The sequence below is a fragment of the Gossypium hirsutum genome, chromosome A12 (assembly GCF_007990345.1).
Source record: "Gossypium hirsutum isolate 1008001.06 chromosome A12, Gossypium_hirsutum_v2.1, whole genome shotgun sequence".
NCBI lineage: Eukaryota > Viridiplantae > Streptophyta > Magnoliopsida > Malvales > Malvaceae > Gossypium > Gossypium hirsutum.
The window spans coordinates 28,075,101-28,102,258 of NC_053435.1; the positions used below are offsets into that span (position 1 = coordinate 28,075,101).

At 37.2% G+C, this 27,158-nt stretch overlaps 2 non-coding genes across 2 annotated transcripts; one reads left to right on the forward strand and one right to left on the reverse strand.

The window, feature by feature from the left end:
• Positions 1-10,509: 10,509 nt before the first annotated feature.
• Positions 10,510-10,615, reverse strand: LOC121211897 (small nucleolar RNA R71). The gene has a single exon (XR_005907114.1). It is a non-coding gene; the product is annotated as a small nucleolar RNA R71 (small nucleolar RNA).
• A 14,216-nt stretch (positions 10,616-24,831) lies between these two features.
• LOC121211773 (small nucleolar RNA R71) lies at positions 24,832-24,937 on the forward strand. Its single transcript, XR_005906991.1, has one exon. It is a non-coding gene; the product is annotated as a small nucleolar RNA R71 (small nucleolar RNA).
• The last annotated feature ends 2,221 nt before the right edge of the window (positions 24,938-27,158 follow it).

Consider the following 27,158-nt stretch of genomic DNA (forward strand, 5'->3'; position numbering starts at 1 on the left):
TAAATATGAATTACTACCGAGTATCAGTTCCGATATTCCATGGAAGACGAAAAATGTGAGATCGAGGGAAACGGCCCGTTTGAACCTTAGGAATAGATTAGGATACAAGTGACATGTCACTAGGATGGTTGAGCATCCGAACTCGTTGAGTTGAGTCCGAGTTCACTTATGGATGCAAATGTCCAAACTCGTTGAGTTGAGTCCGAGTTCGTGAGATGCAACTAGGCATCCGAACTCGTTGAGTTGAGTCCGAGTTCACTTATGGATGCGAACGCCTGAGCTCGTTGAGTTGAGTTCGAGTTCACTTAGGGGCGGGTTACATGATTTCTTGATTAAATATGAGGCGCTTATGTGCAAATTATCCGTGTATCCGAGTTGTATTCCGATGTGTTCAACGGGTGAAATTTCTAGTGAAATGGAAGAACACTTAAGATGCAAGTGACGTTTTGGTAAGTGTTGTGAAATGGACACTTTGGACAGGTATGTTCTTAACCCTCGGGTTGAAAATAGATACAACAACGATAAGGTGGTAAGATGATGAATGATGTTTAGAAATGTGATATATGTTTTGGTGATACCATGCTAAAGTTGTTTGGTATATTTGTATTGTTATGTTATTTGTTATTTACATATGAACTTACTAAGCATTTATGCTTACTCCTTCCTTTTCATTCACTGTAGTTTTGAACAAGCTGGCTCAGGAATCGGGATAGGTCGAAAGTTCTATCACACTATCCAAAGGACTTTTATCTTGGTAAATGGCTTGTACAACTACTTAAGTATGGCATGTATAGCAATATACCTTTTTTGTGTAAATAATTTTATGATATGGCCATGTTTGGTTGAGAAAATGTTTGATATTGATAAGTCATGGTGATGGCTAATTTAGATCAAGTTTGATATCATGGAAGTTTAACAGGTTATCTAGTTCATAAAAATTCATGGAAAGATGAAACTTGCCTTAAAACAGAATATTGCTGCAGCAATGACATGAATTTGAAAAATCACTAAAAATAGTATAAATGGAAATAAATAATGAGTAAGTTATAAAATTGAAGCTTAATGAGTCTATTTTCATGTGGATTGAACAAAATAGGCATATAAATTATATTTTATGAGATATTTAAACTTTTGTGAAACAGGGCCAGAGTGATTTCTGGATCCCCTGTTCTAACTTTAAAAAATTCATAATAAATTTTAAAAAAATAATTAGAATTCTTGATTTATATGGACAGATTCCTTTTGAGTCTAGTCTTAAGAAAAAGAAACCCTGTAGTCATTGAAATTATGTATAGAGAGATATCTGATTCGTAATACACATATGTCAGAGTAGTCGAACCCTAAAATAGGGGAGACTTTAAATAATAAACTGTACTAATTGGCCCAACCAAAAATTCTAGAAAAAAATTAGTAAATATATATTTGAGTCTAGCTTTTAGGAAAATTTACGGCTCTTGATTTCGAGTTTGATAATTTGAGATATGATTTTTCTTGTAACTGTGACGCGAGTAGCTAGAAAGCAGTGAATGTAGAAATAAATGATTTGAAGTTTTTAATTTGATAAATATTGTTCGGTAGCCCCTCAAGCTCGACTCCGGAGATGGTCTCGGGTGTGGGGGCGTTACATTTGGTGGTATCAGTGCAGGTTTAGTCGGTTCTCGGACTACGTGTTGTATGTACGGATTTTGCTATACATGCCATATGTATGAATTGTGATAGTGTGACGACTTCTGACCTTTTTAAATGATTTTTATATAGTAAATGGGTCCCGATCCAGCTATGGTAGATGAAGTAGAGAGTAATGCGCCAGCTCCGGCTGAAGGGGCAGCGCCGACTGAAAACACACCTCCTACTGTTGGTTAGTGAGGAGGAGAAAGGGATCGGAAAACCTTTCTCCAAATGATGAGTGCATGGTACACTGAGTTCGTTCGTACGAACCCAAATGTACGACCTCCCCCACCTCCCACAATTCCTCAACCTATGCCTCCAATGCCTCAAGGAGTGGATATGATAAAATTTCACAGAACCCCCGTTGATAGAATTCGTAAATAAGGGGCTGAAGAATTTAGAGCTAATATTGATGATGATGCAGAGAAAGCAGAGTTCTGGCTTGAAAATTCTATCCGGGTATTTGATGAATTATCTTGTACACCTGAAGAATGTTTGAAATGTGCTACATCTTTGTTGAGAGATTCAGCCTATAATTGGTGGAAGACTTTGATTTCGGTGGTACCGAAAGAGAGGGTAACCTGGGAATTCTTTCAAGAAGAGTTTCGGAAGAAATATATTAGTGAAAGATTTATTGATCAGAAATGTAAAGAGTTTCTTGAGCTGAAGCAAGGTAATATGACAGTCTCAGAATATGAAAGAGAGTTTGTTGGATTGAGTAAGTATGCCAGGGAATATGTTCTTACAGAAGCCAAGATGTGCCGACGATTTAAAGACGGGCTCAACGAAGACATTAAAGTATTTGTCGGGATCCTGGAACTGAAAGAAATGGTGGTCCTAGTTGATCGAGCTTGTAAGGTTGGAGAACTAATTAAAGAGAAGAGGAAGAGGCTGAGACACGAAATTGGAAGAAAAGGCCAATGAGTAATGCACCTTCACAACAACCTGGAAAGTTAAGAAATATGAATCCTCGTTCCCAAGTTTCAGCTGGGCAATCATATGGAAATTTTAAGAACCAGAATGTGGGTCATAAATCTCAGAATACTTCTGCAGCCAGTGTAGGGAACTCGAGATTTGTTAAACCCGAGTGCCAGCGGTGTGGTAGAAATCATTTTGGTCCGTGCAGAGAAAATGAATGTTTTCGATGTGGTTCTCCGGATCATTTTATTAGAGACTGCCCAGAGAGAGCTGAGAAAGAAAAATTTTAGAGTGTAAAAGCTAGTGGTGCAAACTCGAGGGGAAGGTATCCAAGAAAAGCTGAAAGTGAAACAAGCAGTAAGAATGTAGCCAGAGATGCAGTAGTTAGATCTGAGGGAAGAGCTCTGGCTAGAACTTATGCTATTAAAGCGCGTGAAGATGCTTCCTCACCCGATGTGATTACCGGTACATTTTCTCTTTATGATATTAATGTTATTGCTTTGATTGATCCTGGTTCTACTCATTCATACGTATGTATTAAACTGGTGTCTAGCATGAATATACCTGTTGAGAACACAGAATTTATGATTAGAGTGTCGAACCCGTTAGGCAAATGCATGATAGTTGATAAAGTATGCAAGAAATGCCCTTTAATGACTCGGGGTCATTACTTTCCGGCCGACTTGATGTTGTTGCCGTTTGATGAATTTGATGCTATTTTGGGTATGGATTGGTTGACATTGCATGATGCTATAATAAATTGCAAAGAAAAGGTTATAGAATTAAAGTGTGAAAGTGGTGAAATTCTGCGAGTTGAGCCAGACAAATCAGAGGCATTATCTAGTATGATTTCTTCGATGTCGGCTTAGAGATATTTGAGAAAGGGTTATGAAGCTTATTTGGCGTATGTAATTAATACAAAAGAAGTTGAAAAGAAAATTGAATCAGTGCCGGTTGTGTGTGAATTTGCGGACGTATTTCCAGAAGAATTGCCTGGTTTGCCTCCAGTCAGGGAAGTAGAATTTGGTATTGATTTAATACCGGGAATAGCTCCGATCCCGATTACTCCATATAGAATGGCACCAACAGAGTTGAAAGAATTAAAGTCGCAGTTGCAAGAGTTGACTTATAAAGGCTTTGTGAGACCGAGTTTTTCACCTTGGGGTGCTCCCGTGTTATTTGTGAAAAAGAAGGATGGTTCTATGAGATTATGTGTTGATTATCGGTAGTTAAACAAGGTGACAATCAAAAACAAGTATCCGTTGCCGAGAATTGATGATTTGTTTGATCAGCTAAAAGGAGCGACATGGTTTTCAAAGATTGACTTGAGATTTGGGTATTATCAGCTGCGAGTAAAAGAGTCAGATGTGCCTAAAACTGCTTTTAGAACAAGGTACGGTCATTATGAATTTTTAGTTATGCCATTCGGGTTGACAAATGCTCCTGCTGTGTTTATGGATTTAATGAATCGCATATTTCGGCTATACTTGGACAGATTTGTTGTGGTGTTTATAGATGATATTTTAATTTATTCAAAAGATGAGACAGAGCATGCTGAGCATTTGAGGATAGTTTTGCAAACTTTGAGAGATAAGCAGCTGTATGCTAAGTTTAGTAAAAGTGAATTTTGGCTCCGGGAAGTTGGATTTTTGGGTCATATTGTTTCAAGTGATGGTATACGGGTTGATCCTAGTAAAATTTTAGCTATTGTTGATTGGAAACCACCGAAAAACGTAACTGAAGTTAGAAGTTTCTTAGGGCTAGCTGGGTATTATCAGCGGTTCGTAAATGAATTTTCTATGATTGCTGCTCCTATAACTAGACTACTCCGAAAGGATGTTAAATTTGAATGGACGGAAGAATGTCAACATAGTTTCGAAGAATTGAAAAAGTTATTAACTGAAGCACCAGTGTTGATACAACCCGAATCAGGTAAAGACTTTGTGGTGTATAGTGATGCGTCTCTAAATGGTTTGGAGTGTATACTCATGCAAGAAGGAAAAGTGGTGGCTTATGCTTCGAGGCAGTTAAAACCTCATGAGAGGAATTATCCTACTCACGATTTGGAATTGGCTGCAGTGGTGTTTACTTTGAAGATTTGGCGACATTATTTGTATGGTGAAAAGTGCCGAGTATATACCGATCACAAAAGTCTTAAATACTTGATGTCACAAAAAGACTTGAATTTGAGACAGCGAAGATGGTTGGATTTATTGAAAGATTACGAGCTTGTTATCGATTATCATCCGGGAAAAGCGAATGTGGTTGCCGATACTTTAAGCAGAAAGTTGTTGTTTGCTTTGAGAGTTATGAACACTCAGTTGAAAATTTTAGATGACGGTTCGATTCTAGCAGAGTTAAGAGCAAGACCGATGTTTTTACAAGAGAATTCTGAAGCTCAAAAAAATGATCAAGATTTGCTAGCCAAAAGAAAACAGTGTGAAGCTGATACGGGATTAAATTTCAGAATCGGTTCTGATGGTTGTTTGATGTTTAAAAATTGGATTTGTGTACCGAAAAATGATGAGTTGATTCAAAAGATTTTGCATGAAGCACATAATGGTTGTTTAGCGGTTCATCCGGGCAGTATGAAGATGTATAATGACTTGAAGAAAATGTACTGGTGGAGTGGAATGAAAAGAGATATTTCCGAGTTTGTATCAAAGTGCTTAGTTTGTCAACAAGTGAAAGCTGAACACCAAGTACCTTCGGGATTACTTCAGCCTATTATGGTTCCTGAATGGAAATGGGATCGGATTACTATGGATTTTATATCAGGGTTGCCGTTAACTCCAGGGAAGAAAAATGCCATCTGGGCAATAGTTGACAGACTGACTAAATCGGCTCATTTTATTCCGGTATGTACAGATTATTCTCTTAATAAGTTGGCTGAATTGTATATTCGAGAGATTGTTAGACTTCATGGGATACCTTTGTCAATCATTTCGGATAGAGATCCGAGGTTTACCTCACGATTTTGGCAAAAGTTGCAAGAAGCATTAGGTACAAAGTTAAATTTCAGCACTGCCTTTCATCCACAAACTGATGGACAATCAGAGAGAGTAATTTAGATTCTTGAAGACATGTTCAGATGTTGCGTATTGGAATTTCAAGATAGTTCGGAAAGGTACTTACCATTGGTAGAATTTGCTTATAATAATAGTTATCAGACAAGTTTGAAGATGGCACCTTATGAAGCATTATATGGTCGTAAATGTCGGACGCCGTTGTATTGGACTGAACTCAAGGAAAATCAGATTTATGGAGTTGATTTAATAAAAGAAACCGAAGAAAAGGTGATAGTGATTCGAGATTGTTTGAAAGCTACTTCAGATAGACAGAAATCTTATGCGGATTTGAAATGAAAAGAAATGGAGTTTCAAGTTGGTGATAAGGTATTTTTGAAAGTGTCTCCATGGAAGAAAGTCCTTAGATTTGGACGAAAGGGCAAGTTAAGTCCGCGTTTTATTGGACCGTATGAAATAATTGAAAAAGTTGGACCGGTAGCATATCGGCTAGCGTTACCACCCAAATTAGAGAAGATTCATGATGTGTTTCACGTATCTATGTTACATCGGTATCGTTCGGATCCTTCACATATAATTTCACCGATAGAAATTGAACTGCAACAGGATATGACTTATGAAGAAGAACCGATTAAGATTTTAGCTCGAGAAGTCAAACAACTAAGAAATAAAAGTGTTGCACTTGTAAAAGTGTTGTGGCAAAAGCATGGGGTAGAAGAGACTACATGGGAACCTGAAGAAACTATGAGAAACCAATACCCACACCTGTTTACCGGTAAGATTTTCGAGGACGAAAATCCTTAAAAGGGGGGAGAGTTGTAATATCCTGAATTAGGGCTTAATCGGAATAGTGGTTTCGTGACCACAAATCCGAGATAGAAATAATTATTTTATAATTATTTTGATGATTATGATATGATTGCATGATTGTGTGAAATTTCGTGATGAAATTCTATGCCTAAAGTGCTTAAATTGAAAGTAGGGACTAAATCGAATAAGTTGCAAAACTTGCATTCTAGAAGTTTTTAGTATGAAATTGTTTTGGAATATTAATGAGGAGGTCTTAAATAGTAATTTGACCAATTTTAAGTCCATGGACAAAATTAGGACATGGAAGGAATTTTTGGAAAGTTTAGTAGTAAGGGTATTTTGGTCATTTTAGTTATTAAAATGAATTAAAAACAAAATTAAAAGCCAATTTTTGTCCATCTTCTTCATTAGGCCGAAATTTCAAGGGTTCTCCATAGCTAGGGTTTGTTTCAAGCTTCCAAGCTCCATAGTAAGTGATTCCAAGCTCCGTTTTTAATGTTCTTTACGTTTTTGGAATCCCGGAAGCTCGATTAAGCTTATGCTAGCAATAATTCAACCTAGGGTTTATATTTGGAAAAATACCCATAGGTGAAATTTGTGTATTTTGATGTTTTATGATAGAATATGGGGTTTTAAATTATCTTAGACAACTTGTGCTACTCGATTTTTAGTGAAAACGAGTAAAAGGGCTTAATCGGCAAAAATACCTAATAGTCACAAGTATATGTTAGAGAGAGAATTTGATGTTGCCATAGAAGGGAAAAGTGATCAGCATATTATAAAACATAAGAATAAGGAATAAAGTTTAATTCCCGAGCCTAGGGGCAAAAGTGTAATTATGCAAAAGTTTAGGGGCAAAAGTGTAATTTTTCCAAAGTTCGTATTAAATGTTGTTTTGATGAATGTATGTATTAAATAAGATTAATTTGGCATTATAGATCAAGAGAAACGAGATTCAAGTCGCGATCGAGGAAAAGAAAAGATTGTGGACTAAATTGCAATATCTTTATATTTTGGTACCAAGGTAAGTTCATGTGTAAATAATGTAGCATAAATGTTATTTTTAAGTTATTAATGTTAATTATATGATATGCTGATTTTTAATCGTGAAATATTATGCTTTGTGGTTAATGTTGAGTAATATGCAAATTATGTTTACTACTTGATAAATATGAATTGCTACCGAGTATCGGTTCCGATATTCCATGGAAGACGGCAAATGTGAGATCGAGGGAAAAGGCCCGTTTGAACCTTAGGAATAGATTAGGATACAAGTGACATGTCACTAGGATGGTTGAGCATCCGAACTCGTTGAGTTGAGTCCGAGTTCACTTATGGATGCAAATGTCCGAACTCGTTGAGTTGAGTCCGAGTTCGTGAGATGTAACTAGGCATCCGAACTCGTTGAGTTGAGTCCGAGTTCACTTATGGATGCGAACGCCCGAGCTCGTTGAGTTGAGTCCGAGTTCACTTAGGGGCGGGTTACATGATTTCTTGATTACATATGAGGCACTTATGTGCAAATTATCCGTGTATCCAAGTTGTATTCCGCTGTGTTCAACGGGTGAAATTTCTAGTGAAATGGAAGAACACTTAAGATGCAAGTGAGGTTTTGGTAAGTGTTGTGAAATGGACACTTTGGACAGGTATGTTCTTAACCCTCGGGTTGAAAATAGATACAACAACGATAAGGTGGTAAGATGATGAATGATGTTTAGAAATGTGATATATGTTTTGGTGATACCATGCTAAAGTTGTTTGGTATATTTGTATTTTTATGTTACTTGTTATTTACATATGAACTTACTAAGCATTTATGCTTACTCCTTCCTTTTCATTCACTGTAGTTTTGAACAAGCCGGCTCAGGAATCGGGATAGGTCGAAAGTTCGATCACACTATCCAAAGGACTTTTATCTTGGTAAATGGCTTGTACAACTACTTAAGTATGGCATGTATAGCAATATACCTATTTTGTGTAAATAATTTTATGATATGTCCATGTTTGGTTGAGAAAATGTTTGATATTGATAAGTCATGGTGATGGCTAATTTAGATCAAGTTTGATATCATGGATGTTTAACAGGTTATCTAGTTCATAAAAATTCATGGAAAGATGAAACTTGCCTTAAAACAGAATATTGCTGTAGCAATGACATGAATTTGAAAAATCACTAAAAATAGTATAAATGGAAATAAATAATGAGTAAGTTATGAAATTGAAGCTTAATGAGTCTATTTTCTTGTGGATTGAACAAAATAGGCATATAAATTATATTTTATGAGATATTTAAACTTTTGTGAAACAGGGCTAGAGTGATTTCTGGATCCCCTGTTCTGACTTTAAAAAATTCATAATAAATTTTAAAAAAATAATTAGAATTTTTTATTTATATGTACAGATTCTTTATTGAGTCTAGTTTTAAGAAAAACAAACCTTGTAGTCATTGAAATTCTGTATAGAGAGATATCTGATTCGTAATACACATATGTCAGAGCAGTCGAACCCTGAAACAGGGGAGACTTTAACTAATAAACTGTACTAATTGGCCCAACCAAAAATTCTAGAAAAAAATTAGTAAATAGATATTGAGTCTAGATTTAGGGAAAATTTATGGATCTTGATTTCGAGTTTCATAACTTGAGATATGATTTTTCTTGTAACTGTGACGCGAGTAGCTAGAAAGCTGTGAATGTAGAAATAAATGATTTGAAGTTCTTAAGTTGATAAATATTGTTCGGTAACCCCTCAAGCTCGACTCCGGCGATGGTCTCGGGCGTGGGGGCGTTACATAGTGATACTTTAGTAAAATATAATAACCATCTCCATAAGTATATTTTTACTCATGCAAAGACCGTACCTAAATCAACCATAGGTAGCACCCAAATCACCAACATTTTAACACACCAACTACTTAAACTTAACCTTTCATACGCTTATATCTAATGTCATAAGAAATGGCGAATGCCTAATTTAACCAAACTTAAAGATTTAACCTTCATCACTATAATTAACCACAACCTATTTTTTTTTAAGACTTCAAATACAAAGAAATGAACACTTATACTCTTATGCCAAATTAGCTAACACTTATAATCCATAGCCGAATGTCATTAAACCTAAGCCACCATAAAAATTTTACCTATCACCTCATACTTTATTATCAAAATGAATTAATTATACTTATAAAGATAATATCAAGCCGAAACCTATGCATAACATTACTTATATTATTCAAAATTATACCTTAAAAATCATATACATAGTCGAACCTTTTGATAATTAAACCTGTAATTATTTATTTCAATCACCCAAACGGCATTTGCTCACATTTAACACTTATATACCAAACAATTGTTCAAGACAAACAAAATCTCATCTCCTCCCTTGACAACCACAACCGAAAGCTCAAACCAACATCCAAATTTGAAAGTTTTCAAATGGGCTAAATATGAAACTAGTTAATTAACTTAAACTAAGCTTAAAATTTCAAAAACTAACATAATTTACTAACCTTCTTCAAGCTTCAAGTGACCGAATGTTTTTGCCCCATTTCTTCCTTTCAATTCGGCCAAGAAGACAAAGATAAAGCTTTGTTTTCTTCACCCAAATTTTCACTAATTTCTTTATTCATTAATTCATTTTGTATACTAAAATGTTAATAAACAAATTAAAAGAAAATGCATATTATATGAGTTAATCATTATCATGGCCGGCTACTATCTCTAAATGGCCAATTAGACATGCAAGTCCACTTTTTTAACAACATGCATTAATAGGCCACTTTTACATTTGCCTATCACATTTCACAATTGTCTCACATAAGTCCCAACTAATAAATTTCACTTACAAATGACAAAATTAAAGTATGAAACTTTCACACATGCATATTCACATATAATAAACATAGAATATGACGGTTAATTATTTTTAAGACTCGGTTTTGTGGTCCCGAAACCACTTTTTCGACTAGGGTCAAATTAGGGCTGTCACAGGTTGAACTCGTTACCACAAGCGTCTATCACTACTTGGGAACAAATGACCGAGAAATTTTTACTAAAATATTTTCCGCCAGCTAAAACGGCTAAATTACATAATGATATCTCTTCTTTTGTGCAGATGGATTTAGAAACACTTTATAATGCATGGGAGAGAGACAAGGACTTACTGAGAAGGTGCCCTCACCATGGGTTACCGCTTTGGCTTCAAGTACAAACATTTCACAATGGTCTGAATCCCTCGACTCGACAAATGGTTGACGTAGCTGTTGGAGGAACCATGAACAATAAAACACCGGAAGATGCCTATGAATTTATAGAAGAGATGTCACTAAATAACTATCAGTGGCAAGTTATGAAGACAAAGCCAACGAAAAAGCTGGCGTTTATAACATCAATTTAGTCACCATGCTCTCTAATCAGGTAGAACCTCTCAATAAAAAGATTGACGGTTTACTTGGTTCTACAAAAGTACCTCCAGTAATAAGGTGTGACTCAAGTGGCGGACGTGTGCATACAGAATACCAATCCTTCAATCCTACAACCGAAGAAGAACAAGTCAACAATATGGGTAACAATAACTTCCGATCTCAAAATAACCCATACAGTAATACTTATAATGTAGGTTGGAGGAACCACCCAAATTTCTCCTGGGGTGGTCAAGGGAATCAAAAGCCGCAAAATCCTCAGGGTTTTCAATAGCCACCTTATCAACAAGAGAAGAAACCAAACCTTGAAGATATGCTTTCTAAATTCATCTCGGTGTTAGAAACCCATTTCCAAAATACCGAGACAGCAGTTAAGAATCAACAAGCATCAATCCAAGGACTCGAAACTCAGATAGGCCAGCTATCCAAACTAATCTCTGAACGACCACAAGGTAGCTTACCAAGTAATACTGAACTTAATCTGAGGGAACACCTTAATGCAATTACTACTCAAAATAAGGAAGGATTCATTGCACCGGAGCCAAAATTACAGTAAGGCAACGCGATGAACAAAGGTCGATAAGAGGTAAACGGTTATGATCCTAAACAGGTAAGTATGAATTATGAACCTCGTGTGCCATATCCTAAAGCGATGAAGAAAGACGGAACAGAAGAACAATTGAGTAAGTTTGTCAAATTCTCAAAGAAATTACATATTAACTTACCCTTTATTGAAGTTCTGTCTCAGATGCCCAACTCAGCAAAATTCTTAAAGGAACTTCTGAGCAATAAAAGAAAATTAGACGCTACATCGCCTGTGGAACTCAATGCAGTCTGCTCAGCTATTTTAAAGAATAAGCTACCTAACAAATTGAAAGATCTAGGGAGTTTTACAATTCCTTGCTAAATTATTGCTTTAGCTTATCTAGGGGCAAGTATAAATGTTATGCCGTATAAAATGTTTAAACGACTAGGTCTCGATAAACCCAAACAGACTAGGATGAGCATACAATTGGCTGACAAAATAGTTAGATTTCCTAAAGGTATTATTGAAGATGTTCTCGTTAAAATTGATAAATTTATTTACCCAGTAGACTTTGTCATCTTAGATATGGATGAGGGTAACGAGGTACCTTTAATTTTAGGATGACCCTTTTTAGTAACTGCCAGAACTATTATTAATGTAGGCACAGGAGAGCTAACACTTCGTGCTAGAGACGACGCAGTAACACTCCAAGCACGCAATTCAGTCAAAACTTCTAAGACTCAAGATAATGCTGTGAAACTTGTTCATGACAAAATTAATATTCAATAGTCCTTGCAGGAACCTCCTCGAACCAAGACAATGGAGACAGTGCACTATTATCAAGTAGAGATCAAAGACACCCATAAGGAACGAAGGCTTCAAATAGAGGAGCTAGATGAATGGCGAGCACACAAATCAAGAACACATGATAAATCGAAACTACGCGAAAACAAGCCTGATACCTCTCCTAATCAACTTAAGGTTGGCGATAAAGTCTTACTAGATGCCGCAGATTCCCACATTGTCACTACCACACCAAATGAGGAGATCCCTCTTACGGTACTCAATATTTTCCCATTCGGTACGGTTGAGGTAAGTCAACCCAAGTTCGGTACTTTTAAGGTAAACAATACCCGTCTCCAACCTTATTTTGTCAAGGCTAAAAGCAGGAATGAGGAGTATGAACTCCTCAAACCACAATGATCATTCAACGGAGAGGTAAGTCAAGCTTAGACTACAAATAAGTGCTTCTCGGGAGGCAACCCGAGCACTCACATATTTTGATTTCTTTATTTTAAATTTCTAACACTTTGAATCATTAACTTAATCTTTGAATTACAAAGTTTTTCAGCACACACGGCCAGGCACACGGGCGTGCCTAAAGCCGTGGCCAAACAGGGGAAGAGACACAGCCGTGCGATACGGCCGTGTTCAAGCGGGACATGATTTCCCCAAAACACGGGCTGCGATAAATCCCTACGATCGTGCGACATGGCCGTGGGTGAACTTGATAGGAGACCACAGGCATGGGAATGGAAAACCATGGGCGTGCCAATGACAAGCTCGATTCTATTTCTTCCACACGGGCGTGAGACACGCCCGTGCCGTTTAGCCATGTACAACAATACACGGGCGTGCTACCATAACACACGGGCGTGGGAAAAGCGAACAATGCTAGGCACGACTGTGCGACATGGCCGTGTTCGACACACGTCCAAGACACACGGGCGTGGGATAGTAGCCGGGCACCAACTAAATTGCAAAATTCGAAAAACACGGGCTCACCCTTAAAGTACACAGGCGTGGCCTTAGGCTGTGTGAACCTCCCCTATATAAGCAAACCACTGTTCATATTCTTCCCCTTTTCAAAACCCTAGCCGAAATCTAGCCTTCCCCAGTGCCACCACCTAAGGGCCTCACTGACGAGGATCATTGAATCCTCCTATCTTTTTATTCTTATTTTTTATTATTTATTATATTATTTATTTTTATTTTCATTTTCATTTTCATTTCAATTTTATTATTTTATTTTGAAAGACATATCTACATTAGTAATTTTTTTTTCATTTTCTGGTATTTCTAACAAGTAATCCCACTACGCTCTCTTCCACACCAACTCTTAATAAGCTCTTCATGATTCTACAGGATTCCAAGCAAATGTGCTAGGAATATTTTACGGAATGAGGAAACAAATGGGAAGCAATACCTCACGAGTGCCATGTTCAACGACCCAATTTCTTCATCTAGCCAAGAACAATAGCAGCTACTACTTTCCCCAAACACTCCAGCCTCAGAATGCAGCTCCGCATCCATATAACAGGGAGTTTCACCTCATTTCCTCTTATGATTTTCTTTATTTTTAATAATCTATCTTTGTATATTGAGGGCAATGTACATCTTAAGTGTGTGGGGGTGAACATGAAACCTAACTTTTTGCATTATTCTCAAATCCCTGAATTTGGTATTTTGCTTAAGTGATTTTCTCATGATATTTATAGAATGAATTTTGATTGATCTATAATTATTGTTTATATGTCATGAATTAGGCCAAGGGAATTATGCATGATTATTTGATTATAGGACCTTAAAGAATCGAGCATGATAAGTTGGTATTTTGAGAAATAAAATTTTTATACTATTTTTCCTAAATTGAGGTATTATCTTGAAATCTTAAGTATACAGGAATGACATCAAAAACCCAAATTTTTGGTGAGATGTTTGAGCCTTTTGAGCATATAGCTTTCTTTATTGCTCACTTCTTTTGTGGTTTGAGTGTGTCAACATTAAACTATTATTCTAGAACTTGCTTCGATTATACATGTCGAGATCACATGTATGATTTGATATACTGAGATGATAAAGGCACTTAGGATTTAACCCATTTACTCCATAAAACCCTTCCCACATAATTAAACTCTTAGTGAACCCCCTTTGAGCCTACTAACCTTTTTTCTATTGATTAACCTTCATCATTAACCCATTAACCTATTATTGTTGAAATCCTCTTACTTAATTTACTTTTTTTATCGGGATTAAATTTAATACTGTTACCTCACTATGTTCACCATTTTTTGTTACTGAATCATGAAGTATGATTTCTATATTGTATTGACTTGATTTGTTCTAAAAAAGAAACTCAATATTATTATTGTAATTATCAGCAAGCTAAAGTTGTCATGAACTCATGTAAAATAGTCCTAGATATTTGTTTGTTGTTCAGAAATTAAGTTTTTGATAGTGGGGTAATATATTAAAATTATCTCGATTCTAACCCTTGTCTCTTCAGCTCGTATCCATACCTGTAACCTAAACCTCATTACAACCATGCAAAGACCTTTTGATTAGTGTATAATATCATTTACAAGTGGTGGAGATTTGATTTTCATGCTAGCCTATGGTAATAACTTTTCATGTTAGACAATCGAGTGCTTAATCTAGAACCTTAAACACTTTGAGTGATTTGAGTGAATCTTTAGTGAGGATGTCATCTCTTATATATTTAGGACTAAAGTTAATTACTTGAAGGAAGGAGATTACCTATAATTTTGTTATCAAAGTATTCGATTTAGATTGTTTGAGGTTTATAAAGCCCCTATAGTTGAATTCTCGTTGTATGATTTTTCGTGGAATAATTTGTAACATTATCAGTAATGCTTATGCGATTGAAAGGAATGAATTCTAGCAGTAAGTGAGAATTTTGCTTGAGGACAAGTAAATGCTTAAGTGCGGGGGTATTTGATAAACGCCAAATTATACATATTTATACCCTAAATACTTAGCATATTTATGGATGCTTATTACTAGATTTGTGGATTTTGGTGCTCTTAATCCGATTATTTCATGTTTTATACTCAGGAGAGCACCAAGAGTCAAAAGGAGCCAGAAACGAGCAAAAAAGGGACAAAACAGACCAAATCGAGAAGATGACACGGCCTAAGCTTTGCCACACGGACATCTCACACGCTCGTGGCCTTCGGGGATGTCGACCAAGGTTTACACGATTCACACGGCCTGGCCATTGAGCCCACACAGTCGTGTGCAATTTAACAGAGTGAACATGGCCTGGAAATCACGTCACATGGCTGTGGCACACGGGTGTGCCCATTTTCAAAAAGTTGTATTTTACACGAAAAATGATACTTAAGGAGGAAGAAAGCTAATCCAAAGCCTACATAAACACCCTAAGTGTAATCTAAAAAGGGGGCCTCTTCCATAACTTTTTTAGAAGACAGAACCACACGCTAGGAATTACTTGAAGAAAGCTAGACGATCCATCCTAAAAGTTCGAGCTACTCCAAGACTAAAGATCTCCCTTATAATTCCTTCAGGGGTTTTTAGAGTTTTCTTCATGTTTTGTTATTTTTATACTTTTGAGATGTACTCTTATTTTATTATGAACTAAACCCCTCAGATACCTAAAGGGATAAAACCTATGATTGATCTTGTTATTATTATCAAAACTGTATGATAAATACTTGATTTGTTCTTAATTATGTGTTCTTAATGCTTGAGTTAATATTCCAGGCATTAATTCATGATTTGATGTGCTTATGCAGAGGAGGAATAGACCCTGCCTAATAGTAGTTTCATAATTAAGCGGAGTTGATCAAACGCCTAGAAATAGGGTTACGAGATTTTGCCAGATTAGGGTGAAACCTAATATGGGAGTCCATAGAGTGATTTACTGCTTCCCTAGGAGTTTTAATTAAGAAAGAAATTTTGATTAATTCAACTGAGGGTTAGACGTTATTAGTCTCGAAAGGGATAATAACACAGGTTAGGGAATCTCACGGATCAAGTTAAGTGAATAAATCGTCTGGTTCAGAGTCAGATAACAAGTGAAATTTAGGTGGATTTCTCCTTGAATGTCGTTTTTATCAATTGCTTTTCTTCAAGTCTTTTTCCAAATTTTCTCTTTGCTTTAATTAAATTAGTTAATTAGTTTAATAAACAAACCATATTATTCTTAGGCTAGATAATAAAAAGATAGTTATTACTAGTACTTTTGGTTCCCTTGGGTACGATGTCCAGTCTTGCCATTACTATACTATTGCTCGATAGGTGTGCTTGCCTTTTCGTCATGACAATAGTTAGTTTAGGTTTGATCTTCATTATAAATATTTATTGTTACGAAGCACGCGATCACAAGGCCATATGACACGCTCATGCGTCAAAGCAGTGTGATTTTTAAGAGGTTACTGCCAAACAAACACGGCCACAAAGCACGCCTGTCGCCTTTGACCGTGTGGCAGAATACAGGCTTGGTTTAAGCCAACTTGCCACCCCATTATGGGTCACCCTACAAACAAGGAATCAAGCATATATGTACAACCCATTCAACCATTCTTTATGTTAAAACATACATCATTCATGCCATAATATTATCAATCATTTACATACTTATAAACCTTACCTTCTCCTTTATCCAATTAAGACATGCCATGATTGCAAATTAACATCACATATCATAAGCCATTATCAAATATGATTTCAAACACAAATTAGCCAAATCTCATGGCTAACTATATACATAACAAAACATACTTCACAACTACTAGCCTATACATGCCATAGTTCAAATATTTACATTTTAAAAGTACCAAAATGAGATCGATAGTGTGGTGACGATCCTCGACTATCCTCGAGCCTTCAGTAGCTACGATAACTGTAAAATAGACAATAATCACACAGAGTAAACTTTCAAAATCTTAGTAAGCTCGTACTCAAAACATTCATAGTAAATGAACATATAATGATATCCTATGAGTATTCATGATCGCGTGATTCGTAACAAGTAATAAATATTTATAATGAAGATCAAACCTAGACTAACTATTATCACGATGAAAAGGCAAGCACACCTATCAACCAATAGTATAGTAATGGCAAGACCGGGATATCGTACCCAAGGGAACCAAAAGTAATAGTAATAACTATCTTTTTATTATCTAACCTAGAAATAAAAGGGTTTGTTTATTAAACTAATTATTTAAACTAATTAACTGATTTAATTAAAGCAAAGAAAAAATTTGGAAAAAGACTTGAAGAAAAGCAATTGATAAAGACGACACCCAAGGAGGAATCCACCTAGATTTCACTTGTTACCTAACTCTGAAACGGACGATTTATTCACCTGACTTGTTCCGTAGAGATCCCTAAGTTAAGTTATTATCCCTATTCAAGACTAATAACGTCTAATCCCTAGATTGAATAACCGAGACTTTTCTCTAATTAACACTCTAGGGTTGCATTAACTAGATCTATGGATACCCTTATTAGGTTTCACCCTAATCCAGTAAAATATCGTAACCCTATTTCTAGGTGTTCGATCAACTCCGCTTAATTATGCCAAATCTACTCTTAGGCAGGGTCTATTCCTCCTCTGCATAAGCACATTAAATCATGAATTACTTCCCAGAATATTAACTTAAGCATTAAGAACACGTAATTAAGAACAAATCAAGTATTTATCATATAGTTCAGATAATAATAACAAGATCCATCATAGGTTTTATCCCCCTTAGGTATCTAAAGTGTTTAGTTCATAATAAAATAAGAGTACATCTCAAAAGTATAAAAATAACAAAATATGAAGAAAACTCTAAAACCCTTGAAGGAATTCTGAGAGAGATCTTCAGTCTTGGAGTAGCTTCAGCTTTTAAGATGGATCGTCTGGCTTCCTTCAAGTAATTCCTGGCATGCGGTTCTGTATTCCAGAAAAGTTCTGGAAAGAGCGGCCTCCTTCTAGGTCGCACTTAGGGTGTTTATATAAGCTTTGGATTGGCTTTCTTCCTCCTTAAGTACCTTTTTCAGTGTAAAATACAACTTTTTAAAAAAGGGACACGCCCGTGTGCCATGGCCATGTGACGTGATTTCTAGGTCGTGTTCGATCCGATAAATTGTACACAGCCATGTGGGCTCAATGGCCAGGCCGTGTGAATCGTGAAAACCTTGTTCGACACCCCCGAAGGCCATGGGCGTGTGAGATGCCCGTGTGGCAAGGCTTAGGCCGTGTCATTTTCTCGATTTGGTCTGTTTTTATCCCTTTTTGGCTCGCTTTTGGCTCCTTTCGACTCTTGGTGCTCTCCTGAGTACAAAACATGAAATAACTAGATTAAGAGCACCAAAATCCACAAATCTAGTAATAAACATCCATAAATATGCTAAGTATTTGGGGTATAGATATGTATAATTTAGCGTTTATCAAATACCCCCACACTTAAGCATTTGCTTGTCCTCAAGCAAAATTCTCATTTACTGCTAGAATTCATTCTTCTCAATCACATAATCATTATTGATAGTGTTACAAGTTATTCCACAGAAAATCATACAGTGAGAATTCAACTATAGGGGCATTAAAAGCCTCAAACAATCTAAATCGAATATTTTGATAATAAAATCATAGGTAATCTCCTTTCTCTAAGAAATTAAATTTAGTCTTAAATATACAAGAGATGACATCCTCACTGAAGATTCACTCAAATCACTCAAAGTGTTTAAGGTTCAAGATTAAGCACTCGATTGTCTAACATGAAAAGTTATTACCATAACTCAAGAGACAATATGTTAGAATCGAGATAATTTCAATATATTACCCCACTATCAAAAACTTAATTACTAAACCATAAACAAATATCTAGAACTATTTTACATGAGTTCATGACAACTTTAGCTTGTTGAGAATTACAATATAATACTGAGTTTTTTTTTAAGAACAAATGAACTTGATATAATATAGAAATCAGATTTCATGATTCAGTAACAAAAATGGTGAACATAGTGAGGTAACAGTATTAAATTCAATCTCGATCAAAAGGGTCAAACTAAGTAAAAGGATTTCAACAATAATTGGGTTAATGATGAGGGTTAATCAAAGAAAAGGGTTAGTAGGCTCAAAAAGGGGTTCACTAAGGGTTTAATTATGTGGGAAGGCTTTTTATGGAGTAAATGGGTTAAATCCTAAGTGCCTTTATCATCTCAGTATATCAAATCATATGTGTGATCTCGATATGTATAATCGAAGCAAGTTCTAGAATAACAGTTCAATGTTGACACACTCAAACCACAAAAGAAGTGAGCAAGAAAGAAAGCTATATGCTCAAAAGGCTCAAAAATCTCACAAAAAAATTAGGTTTTTGATGTCATTCCTGTCTACCTAAGATTTCAAGATAATACCTCAATTTAGGAAAATAATCTAAAAAATTTTAGTTCTCAAAATATCAACTTATCATGCTCGATTCTCTAATGTCCTATAATCAAATAATCATGCATAATCCCCTTAGTCCAATTCACAACATATCAACAATAATTATAGATCAATTAGAATTCATTTGATCAATATTATGAGAAAATCACTTAAGTACAAGACCAAATTCAGGGATTTGAGAATAATGCAAAAAGTTAGGTTTCATGTTCACCCCCCACACTTAAGAGGTACATTGCCCTCAATGTACAAAGATAGATTATTCAAAAATAAAAATCATAAGAGGAAAGGAGGTGAAACTCCCTGTTATATAAATGTGGAGCTTGATTCTGAGGATGGAGTGTTCGGGGAAAGTGGTAGCTATTATTATTCTTGGCTAGATGAAGAAATTGGGTCGTTGAACATGGCACTCGTGAGGTATTGTTTCCCTTTTGTTTCCTCATTCCATAAAATATTCCTAGCAGCTTTGCTTGGAAGTCTATAGAATTATGAAGAGCTTATTAAAAGTTTGTGTGGAAGAGAGCGTAGTGGAATTACTTGTTAGAAATACTAGAAAATGAAAAAAGTAAAATTTACTAATATAGATATGTCTTGCAAAATAAAATAATAAAATTGAAATGAAAATAAAAATCAAAAGAAAAATAAAAATAAAATAAAATAAAAATAAGACTAAATAAAAAAATAGGAGGATTAAATGATCCTCATTGGTGGGGCCCTCAGGTGGTGGTGCTAGAGTGGCGATGTGGAAGTACTGGCACAGCTCCTGCATCATGACCTACATATCGTCCATCTGTCGGTCCCGTCGCGATCTTGCTCGTGGATCATCTCGAACTGTGTAGTGCAATACTGCTCAAAATGGGCGAGTCAGCCGGAAAGGTGTGCCAATGAAGTAGCCGCATGAGCTGGTCATTCCCTAGGTGGCACGGTAGAAGCTCCTCATGCTGTGGGGGAACATCAGGGATGTCCTCAAGATCCTCCTCATCAATGGCATGCGAGAGACTGTACTGAGGAGGATCGGTCCCACGTTGGCGCTCGATCATCCTCATATGCAACATAGTCGTGATGCCCTGTGGGGACATCTGACCTATCAGGGTAAGCACTGATGACTGGGCCGCAGTGTTGAGGAGGTCGAAGTGTCTGGCAAGGCGCGTCACGTAGGGGCCGATAGAGATCACTCCCTTCCTATGCCACTCGGTCTGATGGAGAATGGCGAAAGCAATGAAGTATGCTAAGTCGGTCACGTGTGCATTAGCCATGCACCATAAATAGTAGGAGTCATGGGTGGTGACGACGCTGGTGTTCTCTCTCCTCTCGGTCAAGGTCTGTCCCAATATGGCATGGAGATATCATAGGGAAGGGGGGAGAGTTGAGGCCTTCAGCGGCTGGGGTCGTAGGTGGGAGAGAGTGGTGCCAAAGCCTTCCAGCACAAGGAGGGGGAGATGTGGATATTGCATGGTAGTGCATTCATGTCCTCCTCCTCCACAAACTCATCGGTGTAAATCCCAGAGCAACTCCAAACTCTGGGACACTCATCGCACGAACTAGAGCGCCTAATCGAAAGTGAATGGTGCCTAGGTCATCATTGTTCGTCACATCACCTGTAAATGAAAAGTAGATCATAATTCTAAAGTTAGCTCTAAATAATATGGCTCGGTAAGGAGGGGGAGATGTGGATATTGCATGGTAGTGCATTCATGTCCTCCTCCTCCACAAACTCATCGGTGTAAATCCCAGAGCAAATCCAAACTCTGGGACACTCATCGCACGAACTAGAGCGCCTAATCGAAAGTGAATGGTGCCTAGGTCATCATTGTTCGTCACATCACCTGTAAATGAAAAGTAGATCATAATTCTAAAGTTAGCTCTAAATAAGTTGGCTCGGTAATAGCGAAGAGCCGTTCCCATAGGTCTGTGGACAGGAGGGCGTAGATTACATCAGCGAGCTAGACTTGCCCTACGGTAGTCCAGTTATGCAGCAACCTGTGGTGATGGGTCGTACGCGTAGTATTTGAAATAGCTCTTCCTGCGAAGCTTGTGGAAAGTCAAGGAACGGGTGCCGAAATTTGGCTGTAGCATGTAACGAGGAAGAACCTGGTCCCCTACGTTTCTTTGAGGATGGGACCGTGACCTTCTTTCCTCTCGATGACGACATAATGTACTTGAAAATATATGAGCATTGATAGAATCCAAGATACATCAGTAGTTAAGCAAGAGGCCTAAAACTAGTATATGCTATTTAGTGGCTTAAATAATTCAAATATAGAAAATTCTAAATCAAATTCCTAACTTGTCTAAAGCAAAATAGTACAATATCTATGTAAAGCATGTAGAATACTAATGTGGCAATACAAATTGGAAAAATGAAGTTGAGAAAGTGAACCAAGGGCTGTTGTATGGCGGCACACGGGCGTGTGGTGGCGAGCACGGGCATGTGACACGGAGAGGAAGCCGTGTGGTGGGAAAAATAGAGGTTATAGAGAGGGGAAAGTGGGGATTAATGTAAGGGGAAGGGATTTCAGGGTGGTTTGAGGGTTGGAGAAGTGAGAATCTTGGGAATGGTGGCCAGAATAAGGATTAGGAAGTGGGGAAGAGGAGTTTTCAGCTAGGGTTTTGAAAGGGGGAAGAAGATGAATAGTGGTTTGTTTATATAGGGGAGGGTCACACGGCCTAGGGCCACACCCGTGTACTTTGAGTGTGAGCCCGTGTTTTTCAAATTTTTCAATTTAGGTCGTGCTCGGCTACTGTCCCATGCCCATGTGTCGTGGACGTGTATGGCACACGACCATGTTGCACGGTCGTGACTAGCTTTGTTCGCTTTTCCCACACCCGTGTGTTATGGTAGCACACTCGTGTATTGTTGTACACGGCTGAATGGCAAGGGCGTGCCGCACGCCCATGTCCAAGAAACAGAATCGAGCCTTATCCCTGGTAATCCCGTGGGTTTTCATTCTCACGCCCGTGTGTTCCTATCAAGTTCACCCACGGCCATGTCGCACGGCCGTGGTGATTTATCGCACCCCGAGTTTTGGGGAAATCATGTCCTGCTTCAACATGGCTGTATTACACGGCCGTGTCTCTTTCCCTGTTTGGCCACTGCTTTAGGTACGCCCGTGTGCCTGGCCATGTGTGCTGAAAAACTGTGCAATTTAAAGATTAAGTTAAGGATCTGAAGTGTTAGAAAATAAAAATAAAGAAACCAAAATATGTTAGTGCTTAGGTTGCCTCCCGAGAAGTGCTTATTTATAGTCTAAGCTCGACTTACCTCTCTGTTGAATGATCATGGTGGTTTGAGGAGTTCATACTCCTCATTCCTATTGTCAATTTTAAAATAAGGTTTTAAACGGGTGTTGTTTACCGGAAAAGTGCCGAACTTGGGGTGACTCACCTCTACCGTACCGAATGGAAAAATACTGAGTACCGTAAGAGGTATTTCCTTAATCGGTGTGGTAGTGACAATTTGAGTATCAACAACATCTAGTAAGACTGTATCGCCGACCTGAAGTTGATTAGCAGAGGTATCGGGCTTGTTTTTGCTTAGTTTCAATTTATCATGTGTTCTTGGTTTGTGTTCTCACCATTCGTCTAGCTCCTCTATCCGTAGTCTTCGTTCGTCATGGACATCTTTGTTCTCTTCATGATAGTAGCGCATTGTTTCTGTTGTCATGTTTTGAGGAAGTTCCTACAAGGACGATTGAATATTAGTTTTATCATCGACAGTTTTTATAGCATTATCTTGAGTCTTGGAGGTTTTGACTGAGTCGCATGCTTGGAGTGTTACTACGTCGTCACCTACAAGAAGTGTTAGCTCTCCTGTGCCTACATTAATAATGGTTCTGGCAGTTGCTAAAAATGGTCGTCCTAAAATTAAAAGGTACCTCGTTATCCTCATCCATATCTAAGACAACGAAGTCTACTGGGTAAATAAATTTATCAATTTTAATGAGAACGTCTTCAATAATACCCTTAGGAAGTCTAACTATTTTGTCAGCCAATTGTATGCTCATCCTAGTCTGTTTGGGTTTACTGAGACCTAGTCGTTTAAACATTTTATATGGCATAACATTTATACTTGCTCCTAGATAAGCTAAAGCATTATTTACAGATAGACTACCACTTAAGCAAGGAATTGTAAACTCCCTGGATCTTTCAATTTGTTAGGTAGCTCATTCTTTAGAATAGCTGAGCAGACTGCATTGAGTTCCACATGTGATGTAGCGTCTAATTTCCTTTTATTGCTCAGAAGTTCCTTTAAGAATTTTGCTGAGTTGGGCATCTACGAAAGAACTTCAATAAAGGGTAAGTTAATATGTAATTTCTTTAAGAGTTTGACAAACTTACCGAATTGTTCTTCTGTTCTATCTTTCGTCATCACTTTAAGATATGGCACACGAGGTTCATGATTTGTACTTACTTGTTTGGGATCATTATTGTTTACCTCTTCTCGTCATTTGTTCATTGTGTTGTCTTGCTGTAATTCTGGTTCAGGTACAATGAATCCTTCCTTATCTTGAGTGCTAATTGCATTGAGGTGTTCCATTGGATTTGGTTCAGTATTACTTGGTAGGCTACCTTGTGGTCGTTCGGAGATTAGTTTGGATAGCTGGCCTATATGAGTTTTGAGTCCTTCAATCGATGCTTATTAATTCTTAAGTGCTGTCTCGGTAATTTGGAAACGGGTTTCTGACACCGAGATTAATTTAGAAAGCATCTCTTCAAGGTTTGGTTTTTTCTCCTGTTGATAAAGTGGCTGTTGAAAACCCTGAGGATTTTATGGCTTTTGATTTCCTTGACCTCCCCAGGAAAAATTGGGTGGTTCCTCCAACCTGCATTATAAGTATTACTATATGGGTTATTTTGAGATCTAAAGTTATTGTTACCTATATAGTTGACTTGTTCTTCTTTAGTTGTAGGATTGAAGGATTGGTTTTCTGTATGCACCCCTCCTCCGCTTAAGTCACACCTCATTACTAGTTGTACCTGTGTAGAACCAAGAAAACTATGAATCTTTTTATTGAGAAGTTCTACCTAATTAGAGAGCATGGTGACTGAATCGATGTTATAGACGTTGGCTGTTTTCATTGGCTTTGTCCTCATAACTTGCCACTGATAGTTATTCAGTGACATCTCCTCTATAAATTCATAGGCATCTTCCGGTGTTTTATTGTTGATGGTTCCGCCAGCAACTGCGTCAATCATTTTTCTTGTCGATGGATTCACACCATTGTAAAACGTTTGAACTTGGAGCCAAAGCGGTAACCCATAGTGAGGGCACCTTCTCAGTAAGTCCTTGTATCTCTCCCATGCATCGTAAAGTGTTTCTAAATCCATCTGCACAAAAGAAGAGATATCATTATGAAATTTAGCCATTTTAACCGCCGAAAAATATTTTAGTAAAAACTTCTCGGTCATTTGTTCCCAAGTAGTGATAGACCCTCGTGGTAACGAGTTCAACCACTATTTAGCTTTATTTCTCACTGAAAAGGGAAATAATCGAAGACGAATGGCATCATCAGAAATGCCATTGATTTTGAATGTATCGCAAAATTCAAGAAAATTCGCCAAGTGCGTATTGGGATCCTCTTCCTGCAAACCATCAAACTGAACAAACTGCTGTATCATTCGAATGGTGTTAGGTTTTAGTTCAAAATTATTCGCAGCAATAGCAAGTCTAACTATACTAGACTCTGTTCTTGTTAAAGAAGGTTTAGCATAGTCATACATAGTACGTAGAGCAGGATTTTGATTAGCTGCAATTGCAGGGGGTAGCTGATTGCCTCAGTTTTTGACCATCTCTTCGGTTGGGGTTTGAGTATCATCTTCTCGCGCGTTCTCCATGTAGCGTAAACTACGCCTTATTTCTCTTTGATTTTTGCTAATTGTGCGATTGATTTCTTCGTCAAAGAGTAATCGTCTTGACAAGGTTCTTCTAGTCATAAACCATAAAAACCTACCAAGAGAGAGAAAAAAGTAAATTAGTAAATAATAAAATAAAATAAAATTGCAAGAAAATAAATGGCTAAAGTAATAAAAATTTAGTGTTCCTAACTGCAACGGCGACAAAAACTTGATCGCATGATTCGTAACAAGTAATAAATATTTATAATAAAGATCAAATCGAGACTAACTATTATCACGACGAAAAGGCAAGCGCACCTATCGAATAGTATAGTAATGGCAAGGCCGGGATTTCGTACCCAAGGGAACCAAAAGTACTAGTAATAACTATCTTTTTATTATCTAACCTATAAATAAAAGGGTTTGTTTATTAAACTAATTAATTGATTTAATTGAAGCTAAGAGAAAATTTGGAAAAAGACTTGAAGAAAAGCAATTGATAAAGATGACACCCAAGGAGGAATCCACCTAGATTTCACTTGTTATCTGACTCTGAACCAGACGATTTATTTACTTGACTTGTTCCGTAGAGATCCCTAAGTTAAGTTATTATCCCTATTCAAGACTAATAACGTCTAATCCCTAGATTGAATAACTGAGAATTTTCTCTTATTAAATTGAATAACCAAGTCTTTTCTCTAATTAACACTCTAGGGTTGCATTAACTCGATCTATGGATCCCCTTATTAGGTTTCACCCTAATCTGGAAAAATCTCGTAACCCTATTTCTAGGCGTTCGATCAACTCCGCTTAATTATGCCAAATCTACTCTTAGGCAGGGTCTATTCCTACTCTGCATAAGCACATCAAATCATGAATTAATACCCAGAATATTAACTCAAGCATTAATAACACATAATTAAGAACAAATCAAGTATTTATCATACAGTTCAGATAATAATAACAAGATCAATCATAGGTTTTATCCCCCTCAGGTATCTAAGGGGTTTAGTTCATAATAAAATAAAAGTACATCTCAAAAGTATAAAAATAACAAAACATGAAGAAAACTCTAAAACCCCTGAAGGAATTCTGAGAGAGATCTTCAGTCTTGGAGTAGCTTCAGCTTTTGAGATGGATCGTCTGGTTTCTATCAAGTAATTCCTGGCGTGTGGTTCTATATTCCAGAACAGCTTTGGAAAGAGCGGCCTCCTTCTAGGTCACACTTAGGGTGTTTATATAAACTTTGAATTGGCTTTCTTCCTCCCTAAGTACCTTTTTCCATGTAAATACAACTCTTTGAAAAAGGGACACGCCCATGTGCCACGGCCGTGTGACATGATTACCAGGCCGTGTTCAATCCGTTAAATTGCACATGGCCGTGTGGGCTCAATGGCCAGACCGTGTGAATCGTGAAAACCTTGGTCAACACCCCCGAAAGCCACGGGCGTGTGAGATGCCTGTGTGGCAAGGCTTAGGCCGTGTCATCTTCTCGATTTGGTCCATTTTTAACCCTTTTTAGCTTGTTTTTGGCTCCTTTCGACTCTTGGTGCACTCCTGAGTACAAAACATGAAATAACCGGATTAAGAGCACCAAAATCCACAAATCTAGTAATAAACATCCATAAATATGCTAAGTATTTGGGGTATAGATATGTATAATTTGGTGTTTATCAATTCAAAAAGTTTCAACCCATATAACTATATCAACTTAAAGAGATTCATATACATAACATCATCTACCAC